Source organism: Myotis yumanensis, unplaced genomic scaffold, assembly GCF_028538775.1.
Source record: "Myotis yumanensis isolate MYYU_CA2020_CCGP unplaced genomic scaffold, mMyoYum1.0.hap1 SCAF_4, whole genome shotgun sequence".
In the NCBI taxonomy this organism is placed as follows: domain Eukaryota; kingdom Metazoa; phylum Chordata; class Mammalia; order Chiroptera; family Vespertilionidae; genus Myotis; species Myotis yumanensis.
In genome coordinates this window covers 42,290,456-42,296,455 of record NW_027223755.1, presented here as the reverse complement: position 1 = coordinate 42,296,455, position 6,000 = coordinate 42,290,456, and positions in this window count along the sequence as shown.

Sequence of the window (6,000 nt, the reverse complement as noted above, 5' to 3'; positions counted from 1 at the left end):
CTACTCCCCTCCCCACGGGCCCTGCTCTGTATGTGACAGGGGGCGGTGCCCCAGCTCCCCTATTGGCCCTACTCTGTGCATGACAGGAGGGAGCTCCCAAAACCCCTGATTGACCCTGCTCTGTGCATGACAAGGGGGAGCTCCCCAAACCCCTGATGGGCCCTGCTCTGTGTGTGACAGGGTACGGAGCCCCAACCCCCTGATGGGTCCTGCTCTGTGCGTGGAAGGGGGTGGCGCCGCAACTTCCCTATCGACCCTACCTTGAGTGTGACAGAGGGCGGTGCCCCAACCCCCCAATCAGCCCTACCCTGAGCGTGACTAGGGGTGGCATCGCAACCTCCCCATCCGCCCTGTTCTGTGCATGACAGGGGGCGGCGCCCCAACTCCCCAATCGGCCCTGCTCCGCCCCAACTCCCCAATCGGCCCTGCTCTGAGCCCGACCAGGGGCTGCACCTAGGGATTGGGCCTGCCCTCTGCCACCCGGGAGCAGGCCTAAGCCAGCAGGTCGTTATCTCCAGAGGGGTCCCAGACTGCGAGAGGGCACAGGCCAGGCTGGGGGACCCCCTCTCCCCCCCGAGTGCACAAATTTTTGTGCACCGGGCCTCTAGTATATTTATAATTTTCCAAGTGATATGCATTTGGTAAGGCTGTAGGTTCCCATGACCCCTCCTCTGGTTCAATTAATTTGCTAAAGGGGCTCACAGAAATCAGGGAAACATCTACTTACATTTGCCAGTTTACTTAAGGATATGATAAAGGAGTCAGACAAACAGTCAGATGAAGAGATACATAGGTCACAGTCTGGGAGGGTCCCCAGCACAGGTGCTTCTGTGCTGATGGAGTTGGGGTGCATCACCCTCCCAGTGTGGATGTGTTCCCTAACCTGGAAGTTCTCTGAACCCCATACTAATGGAATTTTATGGAGGCTTCCTTAGGTAGGCACAAATAGTTATTAACTTCATTTTTAGCCCCTCTCCCCTCTCTGGAGGATGACAAATGGGAATGAAAATTCTAAGCTTGTAATCATGCCTTAGTTTTTCTGGTGACTAGCCCGGATTTGATAGCCGTACAGGAGCCCACCTAGAATAGCCTCCACAGAACAAAAGATGCTCCTGGTGCTCTTATCACTTAGGAATTCACATGGGTTTCAGGAGCTCTGTGCCGGGAACTGTTACCTCACGGTAGGGAAATGAGCCATCTGCGTGAGACGGAGCTGTAGCAGAGTTAGGTCCCAGAGAAGAGCTTGATTCTTCAATATTATTGAGGCTTGGTCTCCAGATGGTTGAGTAAAATTTTTCAGAATTGAGTGAATAGTTTGTTTAGGATCTATGGCTTAACCTATGCTGAGCAGGGTCACAAATTAGCTAAACTCAGGCTGATTTTGTTTATATGACACCAGAGTTTGGGGGGAAGAGTTGAATTTGAATGTTTTTATGCAGAGCATGCTGTCTGCAGTTTACCCTAGGTCCCACCTTTGGACTTAAAACAGAGATGCTTTATACATTTTTAAAGTATTTATTTATTTTCAAAATGTTCAATTAAAGTTGACATTCAACAAATTCGTGCACCGGTGGGTCCCTTGGCCTGGCCTGCACCCTCTCACAATCTGGGGCCCTTTGGGGGATGTCAGACTGCCGGTTTTGGCCCAATCTCCGCAGGCCAGGCCAAGGGACCCCAGTGCATGAGTCCATGTACCGGGCCTCTAGTATGCATATAAGATTTTTGGTTAATCTCTTCCTGCCCTCCCCCCTTCCCTCTTCCCTCTGAGATTCATCAGTCTGTTCCATGTTTCCATGCCTTTGCATTGAGCGTCTGCCCCCTGGTGGTCAGTGTGCATCATAGGTACCAGTTGAATAGTCCAATGGTCCAATGGTCAGCTGGTTGCTTAGACTAGTGGCCCGGTGCATGAAATCCGTGCATGGGAGGGAGGGTGTCCCTCAGCCCGACCTGCACCCTCTTCAATCTGGGACCCCTCGGGGGATGTCCGACTGCCGGTTTAGGCCGGATCCCTATGGCATTGGGCCTAAACTGGCAGTCGGACATCCCTCTTGCAATCTGGGACTGCTGGCTCCTAACCGCTCACCTGCCTGCCTGCCTGATCACCCCTAGCCACTCTGCCTGCCGGCCCGATCGCCCCCAACTACACCCCACCCACCGGCCTGATTGCCCCCAACGGCCTCTCCCTGCTGGCCTGATAGCCCCCAATTTCCCCCCCTAGCCGGCCTGCTTGCCCCAAACTGCCCCCCCTGCCCGCCTGCTCACCCCCAACTATCCCCCCAGCTGGCCAGCTTTCCCCCAACTACCCCACCCTGCTGGCCTGATCACCCCTAACTGCCCCTCCTGCTGGCCTTCTTGTCCCCACCTGCCCCCTCTGCCAGCCTGCTCTCCCCCAACTTCCCCCCCAGCCAGCCTGCTTGCCCCCAAGTGCCCCCCCGCTGGCCTGATTGCCCCCAACAGCCCCCCTGCCAGCCTGCTCGCCTCCAACTGCCCCACCGCCAGCCCGTTCGCCTCCAACGTCCCCCCCTGCCGGCCTGATTGCCTTCAACTGCCCCCCCCCCCCCCGGCCTGATTGCACCACCTGCTCCCCCCTGCCAGCCTGCTTGCCTCCAACTGCCTGCCCCCCCCCGCCGGCCTGATCGCCCCCAACTGCCCCACTGCCAGCCTGCTCACCCCCAACTGCCCGCCCCCCCATGCTGGCCTGCTCATCCCCAACTGCCCCCCCACCCCGGCATGGTTGCCCCCGGAAGGTCTCCCGGTCTAATTATCATATTACCCTTTTATTAGTATAGATCAGTGATGGCGAACCTATGACACCTATGAACCTATGAACTCATTTTTTTTGTTGATTTTTCTTTGTTAAATGGCATTTAAATATATAAAATAAATATCAAAAATATAAATCTTCGTTTTACTATGGTTGCAAATATAAAAAAATTTCTATATGTGACACGGCACCAGAGTTAAGTTAGGGTTTTCAAAATGCTGACACGCCGAGCTCAAAAGGTTCGCCATCACTGGTATAGATTATTAGTATAGATTAGTTTCAGGTGTACATCATAGTGGTTAGAAATTTATATAATTTATGAAGTGATGCCCCTTCATAAGTCTAGGACCCATCTGACACCATACGTAGTTATTACAATGTTTTTTTTACTATATTCCCTATGCTGTACTTTATATCTCCATGACTATTTTGTAACTACTAATTTGTATTTCTTAATTCCTTCACCCTTTCACCCAGTTCTCACCTCCCCCTCTCATCTGGCAACCATCAGTTTGTTCTTTATATCTATGAGTCTGTTTCTGTTTTGTTTGTTCATTTATTTTGTTCTTTAGATGCACATATAAGTGAAATCATATGGCATTTGTCTTTTTCTGTCTGACTTATTTCACTTAGCATAATACCCTCTAGGTCCATCCATGATGCTTCATACATTTATATTACCTGCTTGGCCTCAAGACTTGTTTCCTTAATTCTTTTTACTTTGAAAAATTCCAGAATACAAAAGTAAAGAGAATGGTATAATGAATGTCTATATCCCCATATGACATCACCCAGATCTGAAGACTTCTGATCTTGGTATCCCTGGGGAGATAAAAAAAAGACAGCACAATCCATTCCTTTCCAAAAGTGTTTTCCCTAGAGTGGCACACTCCACTCTCACCCCTACCCTGACTTACTAGTTGTTCTTTGTATCTCTATAGAAGCATTGTCTTTTTATACACTTTTCCTCATAATCATTCAATGCATGTTTGTTAAGCCCTTTAAGTGTGCCAGGCCCCCTTGTAGGCACAGGAGCTAGAGCAGAGATCAAAACAAACAAGGCCCCTGTCCTCAGAGGACTTACAGCACAGGATGGAGGAGTCAGACAGGATACAATACCTAGATAAATAAACAGGTCACGTGGAGTGCTATGAAACACAAAAGCAAAGCTGTTTTGCAGTGTCTGGTTGAAGTGTAGGGGATGGGAGACTGGGTGGGTGGGGCACTTTAGGAATTCAGAAGGGCCTCCCTGAAAGGGTGACATTTGATCTGAAACACGAATGACAAGAAGGTACCACATGTGAAAATCTAGAGGGTACCATACTCCAGGCAGAGGGAATAGCCGGGGCAAAGACCCTGAGGTAGGAATGAGCTTAGGGGCTATGTGAAGAACAAAAAGAGGTGAGCAGGATGGAGATATTTATTTCTCAGGGAATTGTTAGGGCACCTTTGCCCTCCCTAGCAAGGCTTTTCTCTGTGTCTTCACAGCACTATCTGTAACATCTGTTGTAGCACTTAACTCCTTTAGTGAGGACTTGTTTGTCTCCCTCATGGTCCAGGGGCTGACCAAAGGCTGGGGGTTGTCATTTTTATCTTCATACCTCCCAGCCCTTGGCCCATAGAAGATGCTCAATAAATATTTGAGGCATAAATGTGTACATATAGAGAAAAAAAGAAGATGGGAATCCGGGAACATGGGTATTAGACTCAAATATGAAAGTAACAAGAAAGTCACAAAAATTTTCAGCTCCCCAAATTTTCTTTACATTGTCTGAGAGAAGAAGACAATGATGTATTTTTGTAGCTACTTGAGTTTCCTTCTTCCTAGCAGGGGTCTTCCAAATATGCAATCATTTTCTTGTTCATGAAATGTTTATTATGTTCTTACTACATCCAAAGCATCGTTCTAGGCACTTGGATATGGAAGTGAACAAGGCCAAGACGCTGACCTTGAGGAGTTGATATTCTAGTTTGTGGGGAGATGATGAAAAAACAAATATTTTATGACATGTATAACAAGTGGTCACAATTACTGTGAAGAAAAATAAGCAGAATAATGTGGATAGAGTGTCAAGGAGAGTGCGTTGCTATTTCACATGAGGCGATGAGGGAAAATGAGTCATTTTGGGGTTCTCTGGGAATCAGATGCCAAGAAAGACACAGAAGCACAGGATGTAAGGTGTGTGAAAATGCTTGTGGATGTTTAAAGGGAAGAGGGAGCAGGAGTAGCCAGGCAGAGCCTTAGACTGCAGTGCAGGTCTGTCACCTGTGGAAAGAGAGGAGGAGGTAGGATTGGGCAGAGGTTGAAGCTGAATTGCAGTGAAGATCCAGAAGTGCCTTGGCCAGCCCAGTGGAGAGCTCTGGAGAGAACACTGCCTGTCAGAATTGTTCTTCGTCAGGTCAGTGCCGGGGTTCTGTACCCTTCTTTGCTCAGGCACCTGGGGAAGGCTGGACTGGGAAAAGTGTGACCTGGAACAAAAAGGTCCTCTGCAGCTTTGACCTTGAACGAGCTGGACACTGTGATCTTATAACTCACAGATGGGCACCCTGTCTTTCCTTGAAGGGGCATCTGGGTGTCATAACTTAGTGTCTATGACAGGAAGCAATGGGAAGGTTTTGAATTGAGGAATAACATTATCTACGTATTTTTTAAAAGAATTGACCAGATACTTTATGGAGAATAGATCTGAGGAAGGCTAGGGAGGAAGCATGGAGACGGATAGAGAAACTTATTGTGCCATAATCTAGGAGAGATATGATTAATGGTAGGGAGATAATTGATGGTAGGGAGGAAATGAAAAGTGTTTAGATTTTTGGATAATTTTGAAGATAGACATGACAGGCTTTGTTGATGGATTGAAAGTGGGTGTGAGAAAAAGAAGAGTCTAGGATGACTTCAAGATTTTGGCTTGAGCCTTGCTGGTAGCTCAGTTGGTTAGACCATCATCTCGATATGACAAGGTTGCAGGTTTGATCCCTGGTCAGGGCACATATGAGAATCAACCAATGAATGCATAAATAAGTGAAACAGCAAATCTCTCTCTCTATCTCTCTCTTCCAACCTCCCTTCCTCTCTCTCTAAAATTTATTTAAAAAATTAGCCCTGGCTGGTTTGCTCAGTGGATAGTGCGTCGGCCTGCAAACTGAAAGGTCCTGGGTTTGATTCTGGTCAAGGGCATACGCCTGGGTTGTGGGCTCAATCCCTAGTGGGGAGTGTGCAGGAGGCAACTGATCAA